We start from the raw sequence: 17183 nt of genomic DNA on the forward strand, positions 1-17183 counted from the left end.
GGGTTGTTTGTATCATCTTATTTGGTTTAAAGATTCAAATATCGAAAGTTCTTCTCTTCAGTCTGTCCCTATGGTAAATGAATTTCAAGAAGTATTTCCCGATGATATCCCAAGAATACCACCTGATAGGGAGATATATTTTGGTATTGATTTATTACCAGACTCCCATCTCATTTCTATTCCGCCATATAGAATGGCTTCTGTAGAGCTGAAAGAGTTGAAAGAACAACTATCAGACCTTCTAGACAAAGGTTTTATTTGTCCTAGTGTTTCTCCCTGGGTTGTACCTGTACTCTTCGTGCGAAAGAAAGACGGTTTCCTGCGTATGTGCATAGATTACCATCAGCTGAATAAGGTCACTATTAAAAATAAATATCCCCTACCTAGAATTGATGATCTCTTTGACCAAATTCAGGGTGCTAAATATTTTTCAAAGATAGACCTCCGTTTGGGGTACCATCAGTTGAAGGTTAGAGAGTCGGATATTCCCTAAATAGTTTTTCAAACCCGCTACGGTCATTATAAATTCTTAGTCATGTCCTTTGGGTTGACTAATGCCTCTGCAGCTTTCATGGACCTAATGAATAGGGTATTCCATTATTTTCTAGATCTGTTTTTCATAGTTTTCATTTATGATATTTTAATTTATTCTAAGTGTGAGGAAGACCATACCAATCACCTCCGAATCATCCTTCAGACCCTCAAAGATCATAGGTTGTATGCAAAATTTTCTAAGTGTGAATTCTGGATTAAGGCTATTGCTTTCTTGGGGCATATTGTGTCTAGCAATGGGATTAAGGTTGATCCCCAGAAGGTTGAGGCAGTGAGAAAATGGCCCACACCCATGACTCCAACCAATATTGAGCTTCTTGGGTTTGGTAGGGTATTACAAAAGGTTCGTAGAGAGTTTTTCTTCATAGAAGCTCCACTTACTAAGTTGACATAGAAAAAGGTGAAGTTTTTGTGGTCTGACTCTTGTGAGAATAGTTTTGAGAGGTTGAAAGACAAGTTGACTACTGTACCCATTTTGACTCTTTCAAAAGGTACAAAGGGTTTTGTTGTGTATAGTGATGCATCTCGAGTGGGACTTGGGTGTGTACTTATGCAGGATGGTAAGGTGGTGGCTTATGCATCTAGGCAGTTGAAGTTGCATGAGAGAAATTACCCCACCCATGACTTGGAGTTAGCAGCTGTGGTGTTTGCACTTAAAATCTGGCGTCATTATCTTTATGGGGTACATGCTAATATATTTACTGACCGCAAGAGTTTACAGTATGTTTTCTCATAGAAAGAATTAAATCTCCGGAAGAGGCGTTGGATAGAACTTTTGAAGGATTATGAAATGAGCCTGCACTATTATCCAGGCAAGGTGAATGTGATAGCCAACGCCCTCAGCATATTATCGATGGGCATCCTTTCTCATGTTGAGTAAGGAAAGAGGGAGATGGTGAAGGATATTCATCAAATTGCAAATCTAGTGGTTGTGACTTTTGGATTCCAAGGATATAGGAGTAGTTGTTCATGAGATAGCTAAATCTTTCCTTTGTGCAGAAGTTAAATAGAAGCAGGACGAAGATCCCATTTTGATGTAAATTAAGAAAGATATGGGGCAGCAGAAGGTGATGTCTTTTGAAATTGGTAGTGATGGGATTCTGAGATATCAGGCTAGATTACGTATGCCTGATGTAGATGGTTTTTGAAAAAAAATCCTTCAAGAAGCTCACACTTCGAGGTATGTTGTTCACCCAGGCTCTATAAAAATGTATCATGATCTAAAAGCTATATATTAGTGGAATAATATGAAACGTGATGTGGCTGACTTTGTTTTCAAGTGTTTGAATTGTCAACAAGTTAAAGTAGAACATTTGAGGCCAGGTGGTACTTCCCAAGAGATAGATTTACCTTTATGAAAGTGGGAGATGATAAATGTGGATTTCACTACGGGACTTCTGAGGTCCCGAAATTAGTATGATTCTATTTGGGTAATTATGGATAGGCTGACAAAGTCAGCTCATTTTTTGCCTATCAGGACTAATTATTCGGGAGATGATTATGCTAGGCTATTCATTTTAGAAGTGATTCGTTTGTATGGGGCACCTATATCCATCATATCTGACTGAGGTACATAATTCTCTTCGCCGTTTTGGAAATCCTTTTAGAGGGGTTTAGGTACCCAAGTGAACCTGTGTACTACTTTCCACCCTCAGACCGATGGGCAAGCCGAACGCACCATTCATACCCTTAAGGATATGTTGAGGGCTTGTGTAATTCACTTTAAAGGTATTTTGGTAGATCACTTGCCATTGATAGATTTTGCATATAATAATGGCTATCATGCCAGTATTAAGATCTACTCTTTATATTAAGCCGGGGGTCTATCGAAAATAGCCTCTTTACTTCTTCGGAGGTAGCTGTATGGACTGTGTACATCTTACCCTCCCCAGACCCCACTTTGTGGGAATAGACTCAGTTTGTTGTTGTTGTTGTTGTATGCCAGTATTAAGATAGCTCCTTTTAAGGCATTGTATGGAAGAAGATGTAGGTTGCCTATAGGGTGTTTTGAAGTAGGTAAAACGTGGTTGTTTAGGACTGATATTTTTCATCAGGCGATGGATAAAGTGAAAATCATTAGAGAACAACTTAAAATAGCTCAAAGTCGACAGAAGTCCTATGCTGATGTTAGAAGAAGGAAGCTAGAATTTGAGGTTGGTGATTGGGTGTTTCTCAAAGTCTCTCCTATGAAGGGAGTTATGCATTTTGGGAAGAAAAGGAAAGCCATACTAGATTTTGAGAAGGATAGGTGGGGTTACGTATGAGTTAGAGTTGCCTGCAAATTTGGGTTCTGTTCACCCGGTATTCCACACATCCATGTTGAAGAAATGTATTGGAGACCATTCCCTAGTGTTTCCTGTAAAGGAGATCAAAGTGACAGACTCCTTGTCTTACGAAGAAGAGCCTATTGAAATCTTTGATCGCCAAGTTAGAAAGTTGAGAAACAAGGAAATAGTCTTAGTCAAGATACTGTGGAATAATCAAAAAGTTGAGGAAGCTACTTGGGAATCAGAAGATGACATGCAAGCTAGGTATCCAAACCTCTTTAAGTCAATGGGTAACGTCATAAAAGGTACTATTCAATTTCTCTCCATATCCCTTATTTATTTTCCTTAGTATGTTGAAATCATGCTTGCTTGTATTTTAATGCCCCTAGTTTTGTTCGACTTGATGTCACCTAGAGCTATGTTTTAGAGGCTAGCATCTTGAAAATACTCTGAGTGTAAAAAGGGACTTAGTTATTCTGAGCTCCTAATCATTGATGATCTTATTTTTGACCTTCCCGACCCTTAATAGTTGATATGTTAGCTAGTTCATGATGGAGGTCAATAGGTGTTTCTAGACAAGTTTCAAATTTTTTGAGCCGCGTTTAGACCTTGTTTGGTGTCCCAAAATAGTGTACCAATATCTTGGCGCGCCACGTCGCTCATCACGTTGGTCAATTTTTGTGCAGGAACTGCTAGGAAAAAGTACTAAGGGTTAGTGTGATTAGGGCACGACGTGTCGCCAATTGTGTCTATGCCCAGTTATTTTAGCTTTAAAAATCCATGTTTTTAAGGGCAATTAGGTCATTTTCCCTTATTCTAATACGCCCCAAACATAAGATTAAAGCATCATATCAGTATTTTAGGTTGGTTTTCATGAAAAATAACTCTCTTAACATCAATTGAAAACCCTAGCCTCTTCTTTTAAGATCAAGAGCTCATCCTTGCAAGTCAATAGTTTCAAGAACTAAGGTGAAATTTGGAATCCACACTTCCTCCTAAACAACATAAGTTACGTGGGGTTTTCCTAATAACTACATGTGCATAGTAAATTCTTTTAATTATGCAAAAGGTTTAGAAATCATGATTTTTCGAAAAGGATTTTGGATTTACAATTATAATCATGTTTTAGAATCCTTGAGAATATTGTTTTGATATTTAGGCCTTCCCTTGAAAGTGATTTGATTAGTATATATGTATGTATGCATTGAAACTTTGAATTGTGAATTGAGAGCATAAAATATTGAATCTCCTTCTCTCCTATTACTTTGTTACTTGATTTACAAGTTATGAATCCTTACAATTCATGGTTTTAAGGAAGGAATCAAGATGCTAATTATCTTATGTGAATTTTATGATGATTAAAAATGGGAGAGAGGAATGTTATTATGATTTAAAATATTGAGATTGATAAATGAAGAAACTTCAGGTATGTTTTTGATAAATTGGCCACCGCTTATTTTTAATGTTTGAATGAATGGACATCCTTTGCATGATTTTGACTTATGATTTGAGATATGAATTTTCTTATACTATATTCATGTTCAAGTGTCTTGAACATTTTTTAGAATGAAATAATCATACATGGTACTTTATGACATAATTATTCAACTTGCAAGTCTTGGTATGACGATACCAAATCAGACAATGCCACAACAGACACAGACTAGTATAGAAATCAAATTTCTATCAGACTCTCATGATTTTGAATTCATAATATAATATGTTCAGAAAAGGCTAAAATAGGGAATAAATAAATATTAGGTGGTTCCCCAAAGAAGGCACGAGTTCAGACAACTCATTGCCCAAAATCATGTTTTGCTGATACAGGTATATTATTCTACGCTGGCCTAGTGCCCTGTGGCGTATCAGATTCAGACACTCTAACCCTTGCGGCAAACTTGGGTTGGGGGCTTCCCCACCAAGTCAATGGCGGATTTCATATAGCCCGTAGAATATCAGACTTGTAGGAGAATGCTACCTAACTCAGAAGTAATACAAAGAATTGAATTATACTGACATGAACATTTTATGATTATTAAATAAGTGCCCAAGTGTTTTGAACTATATCATGCATGATGATTTGTGATTTGATCTCACTTATGTTATATATATATATAAACACATTATTTTGGATCTCTCTGCATACCAGTACATCTATATTGACACCCTACCTTCCAGGTTCTGAGGCTCAGTCCAGGGGTCCTGATAAGCAGTAGATTTCTTCAGGAGTAAATAGTGCAGTTGGTGAGCCTTTTATATTTCAGAAGGCCTATTTTCTTTTAGTCATTTATCATTTATTATGGTATTGGTCTTCTGGAGGCCTTGTCCCAGATTCAGACAAGTTTTGATGTCTTATATAGTAGAGATTTCGCAGACGAAAAAATATGTTGCTTTTATGTTGAATAAAACCTATCTTCATATTGTTGAAAAAATTTCATATTTATGACCATGATTCCGTTTAATTTTGTATTTTTTTACACTCTTTTTTTGTATATGAATGGTGTATGTGATTACAAGTTAGAAGGGCTCTGGACCTTCATGGTTCGGAATGCTCGTCACGGCCAGGACCCCGGTTCGGGTCGTGAAAAGCTGATCTCAAAATTGCAATAATAAATTGCCATCAGTGGGGCATCTTTCATTTGTTAAAGCAGTGATCACATTTTATACAATATTGTGCTAATTAGTACAAGAAAATAAAGATGTAAAACACTCTTACCCAACTAATATGATAGATCAATGTTGTTTCGTGCTTTCTTTGGTGGTTCTGGATCCATATTCACTCTAAACTTTTCATTTATGTCTATGCTAGCTCTCACTATATACATCTCTGATCTGTGTTTGCTGGTATGATTTCACTCTCTCTTCTGTGTACTTGATCTAGATTTATTTATTTGGTATGCCCATGTGTTGCATCTGCTATCTCTCAGCATATGACTCAAATTGTATATTGAGTAAAATGTAAAGTGTATGCTTTAACTTCAGAGGGTTGGTTGCATTGAGAGTGAAGTATTAACTGCTTGATTGACTTGATAGTCTCTATTTTAAAAATTATAGATTCATAGTAGTTAGAGGTATCCCATGACTGTAGCTGGTACTGGTTGTGGCCATCTGCGGATCACTTCTTTACAAGGACATTGATTTTCTTCCATTTGTTGTGTAGAGTACAATCTATTCTGTCTCGACTTCTCAAGGTTTATCTATTTCGTCCATACTTTACACATTTACATTGGTGTAAACTGTCGAAGGGAGTAATTTGAATTATTACATCCCCATGAGATCTAAAGCTTCTCCATTGGAGAGGTTAACTTAGTCAAACCGGAGCCAGAATATATAGCAAATAATATGCAATATATTTATGATGGAAAATATGAATATTCATGTGTTTTGTTTTCTGATCTTGTTTAGCACCATACTTTTCAAGCTCACTATTATAAATCAAAATTCTTCTACATTTTGTAGATACTCAACAATTTTAGAAGTACCAGCATCCCATATCTTTAAACAATTCAATTGCAAGGTCATGATCTTTGCCTGAGCTAACTTAACCAAACTTTAATCTCTCTGCGACTTGTGATCTCATCCTCTTTCATTATAATGACTTGCAACAATTACATGTTGTTTTGCTAATTTATCACACTTTTAAATTTGAAAAATTTCTCTGAAAACTTATCCTCGGCATGTCAAGTGTTGGTGTCTCCCTTGAAACATCACCTTTTTTTCATTCTGACAAGTCTCTTTGATATTTTCTCTGCAACGTCTTTGCATCCATGTTTTTGTTCCATTCTTCTGTTTGCTAACCTTTGGAGGTCTTCCCATTCCAACTATTAAAAGATGGAATGACTTTTAGAAATAATTATCATTAATTGAGTGAATTTTGTATACAAAACAAAAGTGAGAAACTTTTTGAGATAAAAAGTGTTTGTTGAGTGACTGTATGAAAAATATAGAAGTAACAAGAGAGAATCTATAATTTATTAAAAGTGCAAAGATTCTTAGAAAACTGATTTGAATTTTTTACCCTTCATTAAAAGACTTTACTTTAGACAAAATTGTCTTTTCACCTTTTTTTCTCCAATTAATAAATATATGAAAAAAATATTTTCTTTTCAACTTTAAATTGAATTTGTAGGTCTAAGTAAGGACTTTAAACATATAGGTATAGTACATTTTTTTATTTTTCTAATTTTAAAAGTCCAAAATCAACAAATATTTTGACACGAGGAATCACACATGCATCGTTTGTTTTTTGTTTTTTCTAAAAAGATACCACGAAGTCTATTTTGATTAATTAAATAAAATAAAATCAAAAGTATTCACAAAATTTAAAAAGACTTTATAAACGTCTAAAAAGGACAAAATCTAAAACTCTTATTTGTATAGTTTAGTTTATTTGGAATTCATACTATTCTAATATTGATAAATAATTTCTGAAAAAATTAAAAATTTATCATATTTAGATAATTTCTTTTTTGAAGGAAAAGATTTTGGACTTCTATAAATTGAAAATACTTCTACAACAATTCAATGGCATCTACAATGAACGCATGAAATACGATTTATTTATTTTTGGTATTAGATTGTTCTTTATTGTCTATGATGAAACCAAGTCAAATTGAACAGCTCTATGGATTATGAAGCACTAATCATCATCTTACTGAAGACACCAAAAATATTTTAAGAAATTGCCAATGTATTCACCTACTTTACTTATATCTTAGATATTTACAAATACTATATAACTAATTAATTCAATAAATTCTCCATCTTTACATGTTCACAAGATGTTGAATTTAATTCTTATATTTACTTTTAAACAAATATCGTATTTAGTGTAACATTTGAACTCATTAAAATGAGGCATGAAATAAATATCTTATTTAGTGTAATATTTGAACTCATTAAAATAAGGTACGCGCGCGAGATGCATACACCTAAACTAGTTTTCATAAATGAGGTAACTGGAAAATTCTACACTCTTGAAGTAGTAGAAATTGCATTATATAGTTGATCTGAAATTCGCAATAATAAATTGCCATCAGTGGGGCATCTTTCATTTATTAAAGCAGTGATCACATTTTACAAGAAAACAAAAGATTCAAAACACTCTTAGCCAACTAATATAATATGACAGATCAATATTATTTCGTGCTTTCTTTGGTGGTTCTGGATCCATATTCACATTAAACTTTTTATTCATGTCCATCCTAGCTCTCACTATATTCAGCTCCGATATGTGTTTGTTGGTATGATTTCACTCTCTCTTCTATGTACCTGATCTAGATTTTTTGTCTGGTATGTGCATGTGATGCAAGTTGGGGAAGGGCTAATTACATGGAAGAATTTTAACTTGACATTGAAAGTTTGGATGTTTTCAGAGAGTGTGAAAATCAAAGAATTAATACAAAAAAAAATATTTACATTATATTTTAGGGTACTTTTTTTTTTATCATTTATGATGCACATGTAACTAACGATATTTATGTCATTTTCTATCTTAGCTAACCCTAGCACTATAAAGAAAATAGGATGAACATTATTTTAGTTAGACAATATTTTTAGGTTGAACACTCTTTGGTGAGCTTGAGGGTTTATCCCGTTGTCTCTACATTGGATCTCTCTTGAATATCTTTTGTTAAGATTATTCATATATGAGTTCAAGTCTCTACTCTCTTAAATTAATCTTGTAATTATTTATTCAAATTAGACAATCACAAATCTACATTTGTTCATCTAGTTTACTTTTATTGTGAGATTGTTTCTTTCTTTCTTCCTTATCTCCCCCCAATTTCTTGATTATCTCTTGAATCTATATATCTTGTATCCTATTTTACATCAATTGCTATCAGAGTAAGTCTAAAAAATTGTTCCTACAATTCTTAATCCCTGACTTGCATTGTTTGAAAATTTAAAAAAATTAGAATTATTTTAAAAAAATTGTTCTAAAGATCGGAGAAGTGCGTGTTGTTGGGAATAGTTCAAAGTGATTGAATATCAATTTTGGGGGCATTTGAAGGTGATTTGAAGTTGATTTTGCCTATTTTCCTCCCATTTTTGAATTAAAAAAATCTATACCATTTAAATTACAAAAATTTGAGTTTTGAAGCTATTTTGTGTGAATTTTTTGACTCATCTTTTGGATCTAAGTTGTTTCCATTATAGGTAAACTATATTAGGTTCTAATTTTGGGATCTAAGGATGAATTTGGGGTTAATTTTGAGTTTAAAAATTGGGCATCTTTTTTTTGTGCGAATTTTAGTAAAATTTTGAAGTTTGAGTTAATTTATTACTTCAAAAACTATTGGGTGATGCTTAAAAGTGTTTCATATATATTGGGTAATCTTGATTTGAGTTGGGTCATCTTTTTCCCAAACTCTAAAATTTGAGTTGGTTGGCTTATGGGTAAATCATATTGTATGTCAATTTTTATAGCTAGATTACATTGTGTATTAGTTCTACTTGTGTTATTTAGTTATTTTTGTGTTTGTATTTTATTTTGTGTTAATTTCTTTCGTGCTTTTATCTTTTTAGTTTCATTGTATGTTTAATTCATTCCTTGTCCGTTAGTGCATTTTGTCCTTCTTTATTATTGATATAAACTCTACTCTGAACTGATACTTGAAAGCTTACGTTGAGATTATTTGAGATTGTAGAACCATGAAGAGAATAAGGAATACCCTTGAGTGTTAAGAGGTTTGAGGGGTGAGATCATTTGAGTGTGGTCCTAAAAGCCTACGATCTTTGAGTGTATCCACGAGCGGAAAAAGTTGAGTTCCATCATTTGAGTTATACACGTGAGGGAGTAACTTGTGAGGTTCATTATTTTACTAACAACTTTTATTGTCCTAACTATATCTTATATTGGTTCAAGGAGTTACAATGAAGTTTTGAATGTCAATAGAAAAAGGAGAATTTCATCTTATAATTCTACTTCTAATAAGAATTATTGTGAAGTTTTTCATGATTATAGTGGTGGTTTTAGAAGAAAAGAAGAGCATGAGAGTAATAAAGGTTTAACTAAATTTGAAGTCATTGTGAAGGGATCTGACAGTGATTGCACATCTTATTGCACCTTAGGTGTAAGCAAATTGTGTTATACCAACTTCATTGATCCTTGTTTGGTTAAGTGGTTAGATATACCTTGTCATACGAAAAGTTTGCCATATAAATTTGGTGGAAGTTTGGTTGATAAAGAGGTGAATATCATTGTTTTCATGGAAGCTATCAAGGGGGTATTTGGTGTGATGTCTACCCCTTGTCTACTTGTTTGATATGTTTTGGAGCTCCTTGATTCAATCGTAATAATTTTTGGTTTGATAGAGAGTTTAAAAAGTTTGTTGTTGTAGATTCAATGGAACAAAAGCATGTCTTAATTCCTATGAACATTAAGGAATCTTCAATAACAAATGAGGAAGTCAAGTTGAGACTACAACAAGTGAGCTTAAGTTTAGAAAGTCAACGTAAAGAAGGATCTTTAAGTGTTCATCAAGGTAAGAAGACTAATCCTAACTCTATAGTTACTTCAAATGAACTTAATAGTGACTTGAGTGTGAATGTTGGACCATCTTTTGGTGAGGTTGATGATTTTTTAATTTGTGTCAATAGATAAATAGATGATGGCCATACACTAGTTGAATATGAATGAGGAGCTAAAATTGTTATTGATTGTGAGCTTAAAATATTTTAAACTAGTGTTATGTCACATATGAAAAAACATGGTGTTTCATTGAATTCTTGTGATGAAGATGAATATATTTCTTCTTTAGATACTCAAAACATTAAAAAAGTAATTGATGACGATTGTCTATTTGCAAGTGAATTTATTGTAACAATTCATTATCTCGTAAGGACATGAATATTCTTGGTGGCAGTACTCTTGAAATGGAGCATGAAAAGTATGATAATAGTCTTTTTGAATTTAAAGAATGTTAAAATTTTAAAATTTTTGACAATCCTCTTTTTGGTGATTTTTAATTAAATGGTCCATTTTTTATTGACTCATATGCACTTAACGAAAGTGATGATCCCAAATTTAAAGAGTGCATGATTTGTGATAATGATTATTGTGACTTGTTAGGTGTCAATCGTTTGGATGTTAAAAGCCAACTCCCAAATTATTTATCGAAAGTACTTTTTGTGTTAAAAAGTCCTTCAAAACTGAAGAAAATCATGTAAAGAATGGGAGAGGTACAAGTAATTGGAGTAGCAAATTGATAGATGCTAGATTTTGTGTCAATTTTTGACTTACTTAATCTTGCCTTTGAGGATATAATTTGGGCTGAATTTTTAAATGCTTCTAGAAGAAATTATAAATATGATCTATTTGAAACATTGCCAAATAATTATGGGCATAAATGTGACAGTGCTTTGTTTGATGAGTTTCTTAACCTTGTTGATCTATTTGTGAAATATCATTAAGAGAGGATCTACAATGAGGTAAGATACTTGGGCGCATCTTCTTGGGATACAATAGGATTTGAGGTACCTTTGCCTTCTAAATTCAAGAATGATTCATTTAAATGGCTAGTGCTTATTTTTGGACTTTCTAAAGCCATGAAGGTAAATTTCTATGCCTTTGACCTTTATAGTAGCAACTTTATTGTGATTGGTGAGAATTTTTTGATGTTGCTATTTGATTCATGTTGTGAGTTACTAAGTGATAAATACAAGAAAGTTTTGAGATTGATGTTTGTGTTTGATTCCGGAAATACATATATTTAAAGTTTGTGGATGATATTGTTAGTTATCTTAATCATGTAATTAGAAGAGTACAATTTAATTGTGACTTACGAAACTATTTGGTCCAAGTTGTTGAAGAAACTAGTTTTGACTTAAAAGTTCTAATGCGTAAAATTACTAGTTTTGAAAAGTTGATTTTTATGGGACTTCATGATTCTTGGCTCTATCATAAAAGTGTGTATTTTGGGGAGTGGTATGTCACCTTTTTGAAAGAATATTTTTTGACTTGTATACTAATTTTTCTCTATAATTTGCAAGGTTCGAATTCAAGGTCGAATTCTTTTCAACAAGGGGAGAATGATGCAAGTTCGAAAAGGGATAATTGCATGAATCGATTTCAACTTGACACCGAAAGTTTGGGTGTTTCAAGAGTGTGTGGAAATCAAAGAATTAATACAAGAAAATATTTAATATTTTAGGGTAATTTTTGGTCATATATGATGCACATGTAACTAAGGGCATTTATGTCATTTTCTATCTTAGTTAACCCTAGCACAATAAATAGAATAGGATGAACATTATTTTAGTTAGACAATATTTTTAGGCTGAACACTCTTGAATTTGTGGGTTTATCCCTTTGTCTCTACATTAGATCTCTCTTGAATATCTTTTGATAAGATTATTTATGTATGAGTTCAATTCTCTCCTCCCTTGAATTAATATTGTAATTGTTTGTTCAAATTAGAGAATCACAAATCTACTTTTGTTCATGTCAAGTTTACTTCAATTGTGGAATTGTTTCTTTCTTTCTTCCTTATCTCCCCCCAATTTCTTGATTATTTCTTGAATCTATATATCTTGTATCCCGTTTTACATCAGCATGTGTTGCATTTACTAATTCTAAGCATGTGACTCAAATTATATATTGATTTTAAATAAATTTGTTCTCAAAATTATTTCATTTGAAAAAATATTTGTTTGATATTATTAAATTAAAAAAAAAACTCAGGATTAATTTGTAACTTAATTCGTGTCGGATTGCGATTCAATTTAGACAACTAATTAAATTTGACTTCAATTGAAATCAATTTGGCCCCAATTCTAATGCAATTGGCCAATTGATATTCAAATTGGCTAGAATTTAAATGAAATTGCCTAAATTATAATCCAAAGTCCTAATCTTAATTCCCAAAACCCTTCAACCTAATTGACCCAAATTAATACCCATCTAGTCAGCCCACTTAAATTCAAGCCCAATATCCAATCTAGAACCCCTTAATTAAACCTGCCAACCCAATTACCAAACAATACCCACCAGCCCCAAAATTTCAAGACCCGACCCGTTCCTTTTCCTCTTTAACTTCAACAAACAATAGCAACACACCTACATAACAGCAAAACATGATAATAACTCCATCAATAGAAAAGACCATCGCGAATAACAGCGGCAAAAATCAACAACCGCAACAGTTCAATTCTAACCCGAGTTTGGCAAAAAAAAAAAACGAATTTGGGCCGCCTTCGACGGCCTGATGTAGCAACAGTGTCCATCAACCGGAGAATCTTCTATAAATAGTGTAGTTGTCCACCAATGTACAAATTGTTTCATACTTGAATGAATTTGTATGAATTCATATGTAGGTGTGCATTTTTTATCGGTCCTTGAGCATAATTCATTTGTGCATTTTTTATCAATCCTTGGGCATAATTCATTTTCTCCTAATTTTATTGGTTCACCCATTTTCAAATTCCTTCAAAAAAATTCAAAAATCAATACCAAATTAGGGGGGAAATTCTGTTATCAGGCAAAAACTTTAAAAATATCTCAATTTGTATTTTCTAAATTACCCCAAAGTTTTTGTTCCCACATCGGTTGAGGATCAAAATTCAATCCTCAAATTTCTCTATAAATAGCTTATTTGAGAGAAAAAAGAGGGAAGCCTTGAAGGTAAAAAACTTTCGAGCAAAGAAATCTTGTCTTTTTTAGTATAAAAAATATTGTTGTGAAAAGTTGTTAAGGTTCTCAGAGCAGTTGTGGAGCTTTTTGTTGGTGGTCGAGATCCTGGCGGTTGCTTGTAGTCTTGTTTTGCTACACCAAAACATGACTCTTTTTCCTTCGCACGTCCATTATGGGCCGTTGAGGCCCATTTAGTCTTGAGTCGATTTTCAAAAGGCTAAGTCCAAAGGCGATTGCATGGCAAAAATACGAGGAAGTGAAAAGGAAAAATGGGTAGAAACCCATTGATGAAATCACTTGGTTTTCACCATTATTGTATTTTATTTACTTATTTATTCATTTATTTATTTAAGTCATTCATTTGGACCTCAAAGCCAAAGTTGTAAATTAATACAGGTGAAGTAGATTTTCGAGCCTTCAAGGCTTTAAGACTAGTTTAGAACAGGTGAAGATGGTTCAAAATCAAAATTAGATTAGGACAAGATTGATGGATTTGGGCTTGAGAACCTAAATCACTTATTTCCCCTCTTTTTTCCTTTTTCTGTGCGTACTTGCTATTTGACTTTAATTTTCTTAGAACTAGTTAAGTTCCCTACCCAGTCGTTAAAAAATTGATTTTTCATAAACCTAAAAAGAGGTTCTCTTAAATTAATTTACTTACAACAATTAATTTTTATTTTAGAAGTTAGTCAAAAGAATTATTTTTAAACAGTCTAGATAACCGCAAGTTAGTCAAAAGAATCATTTTCAAACAGTCCGGATAACCACAAGTTAGCAGACATTTTAGATGCCTTAAAAACCTTTCTAAAATGTTAATGAAAGCCGCTTACTTAGAATTCAAAGCTTAAATGATTTTCCTATTTTGAATCATTTAAGTAATTTATAAAGGTTTTCTTAATTCCTTTTCAAATAAATTAAGTGGCGACTCTAAAAGACATATTTTCGCAAAACAGAAATGGCGGCTCTGCTGGGGATATATAACTAGGCTCTAACCAAATGTTTGAATTTATCTTTTGACTAAATATTTAAAGTATTTACGTGCTTACATGTTTCAGTTCTGCGAAATTTAAATATTGCATTTTATGGCATAATCCCGCATGATGAATAATAAACTATTTTGGGGTTTCATGGATGTCCCGATCCTTGTTGTTCAACTCCAAATAAAGTTTTGAAAATACGAAGGTTTATTAATACGTGAGGCGTCTGATGACCGTTCGTATTTTCAAACCCAATTCGTTTGCTCAGGAACCTAGTTCAAACCCACTCTAGACACCTAGGATAATGCAAAACCAAAACCCCTTTTTAGGATAAACCTAGGATGATCCAATATCCAATGGGATATTGGGTCCATTAGAAAACTTGTCCTATGTCTATTGACCACGAGTCAATTACATTACAGACGAATCATACTTATGTACTTAAGAAAATAAATGTTTGTTTAATCTAATCCATTATCATTTGGGGTAGGGGAAGGCTCATCTTTGTTTGCTTTCATGTAGAAATAGCCCAACTGCACCCTTGCGAAAAGTTAAAGATGGTTACTGGACCTGACAACTTCCTGAAAATATGGTGGGATTATATGAGTGTAGAAGAGAAAAAGATTGTTAGGACACATATCGAGCATTTTCCTTCGCTCATAGAGATGGACGCTTGTCCTGAAATGATTCATGTGCTAACGACCTTTTAGGATGATCAGAATATTGATTTTAGTTAACCCCCACTATTGAAAAGGTAATGATTTGTTATAGGAACACTGATATGTGTGTCAACAGAAAAAGTACACCTGATAAAAACATGCTAGTCCCTATTGTGTGGGACCTTCAAGAGATTAAGAAGGCCTTTTAATTAATGATGAGACCTGGTTAGCAGAATGTTATGGGGAAAACATATCCTTTCGTGAGTTGTATCGGCAGTTTGGAAGGTATAATGCTTTTGAGAAGATCGAACATAAAGTTGAATTAGAGGCAAAATGAAAGGAGATGAGAACATTTGCATTTGCAGTAGGTCTACATGGAACTATGGTGTTTCCAAAAAGGGAAAATGGCACCATTCATCCAAGAGTTATTACGGTGACACACACTCCCTTCTATGGAATGGAATATGGTTCTAAAAAGGTATTCCGCAACTTAGCTCCCATGATTATAGCTGAATATATCAAGATTTGGGAAGGTGTCAAACAGAGCATCGTTTCTTTCAAGGTTGTAACCTCATCTTGCAATAGTGGATGATGATACATTTAGTAAAAAATCCTAGAACGGAGTAGCCCGATAATCGGATAGGGGGATCTTCTATCATTGCAAGACATGTGGTTGTTCCTGCATAAGTTCAAAAGGAATGCATCTCCAAAATTTTGGTTTATGATTTTTGGGGAATTAAGGGATGACAACGTCCAGTGGTCCATTAAATATCTTCATTCAGGGAGATACACCATTCGAGGGGGCGAATGGCCTTTCTAGTGCTTCCAGATCTCAGGGGGGCCCATCTTTATAATCCTGGCAGAATCCTTAGGTAATTAAAAATCAAGCAGGAGACACCCCAAACTACGCCTATTCTTAGATTCATCACCGAATATGACAAAGGTGAGTCCCCACTCAAAAACTACATGGTAGATGGATGAAGAATAAGAGGGTGGAAGAAAGTCTCTTTTCATATCGACTATAATCCCGAAGACAGTGATACTTAAAAGGAGTGGTTGAAGAAGAGTCTCGTCAGAGCATTGGTCCCGGGGCTGAATGTACCCACTCGGGTTGTTGATATATAATCAGAGCATCAGATCTGACTCCACAGGCTTCAATATGAATTCCAACAAAGTGAAATCACGTACCAACAGATGCATATAGAGGATGCCTCGACCAACGTATGTTGAGAAAAAAGTTGAAGTGAGCCAGGCTAGAGGTTAATGATGCTAGGCAGTGTCTAATCAATTTTGATGATTTCATGGTTTCTCAGATTGATAGCATGAATAAATGACCTAAGAGAACAAGTCACGATTGTTCCAGAGTCATCTATCTTCAACAAATATCAGATATGGCAAGAGGTGAATAAGGCTAAGAAGGCAAAGGCAAACGAAAGAGCATCTAGTAGATAGTTTTTTCTATCCCCTGCGCGGGACCTTGTTTTTCTTTCATGTTATTTTCCTTTTTCCTAAATATTTTATCCCTCTTATGCTATTTTGTAAGAATTCATGCCCTTTTACATATCCATGAAAGCTGGGGGATAATGGATTGGCTTAAAAAGGCATATATTTTCTTCAAATTTTGTTAGGCCAAACCCTTGGCTCAGAAGGGTCACCCTAACTAGGATACACGTTATTATAATATTTTTATGTGATATAACTGCCTTATGTGTTTGTGTGCATTTCTTTAAATCAAAGACAAATATATCCACCATGCTCCCGTGGACCAGTTTGTCTGTGATGCAAACAACTCTATGTGAATACTTCTTGTCAAATATCTTGCATTATTTGTTCCATATGGAAACTAACACATCTTCCTTTGAGTTATTTTATTCTACAGATAATAGAAAACTACTCCATGTTGAAATAATCTGGTAGAACATACTTACTTCACCCAATCAAAAGCACATAAGATCCCATCCCCTAACCATCATTCAAACATGACTAGAAGTGATGAAGAAAATGCATTGGCCATCTGGGACAATGTAATAGCATAACACAGTGAGATGATTGCTAAGCTTACGAGAAAATTGGAAATACTTCAGGAGGAGATGAA

Source organism: Capsicum annuum, chromosome 10 (genome assembly GCF_002878395.1).
Source record: "Capsicum annuum cultivar UCD-10X-F1 chromosome 10, UCD10Xv1.1, whole genome shotgun sequence".
NCBI lineage: Eukaryota > Viridiplantae > Streptophyta > Magnoliopsida > Solanales > Solanaceae > Capsicum > Capsicum annuum.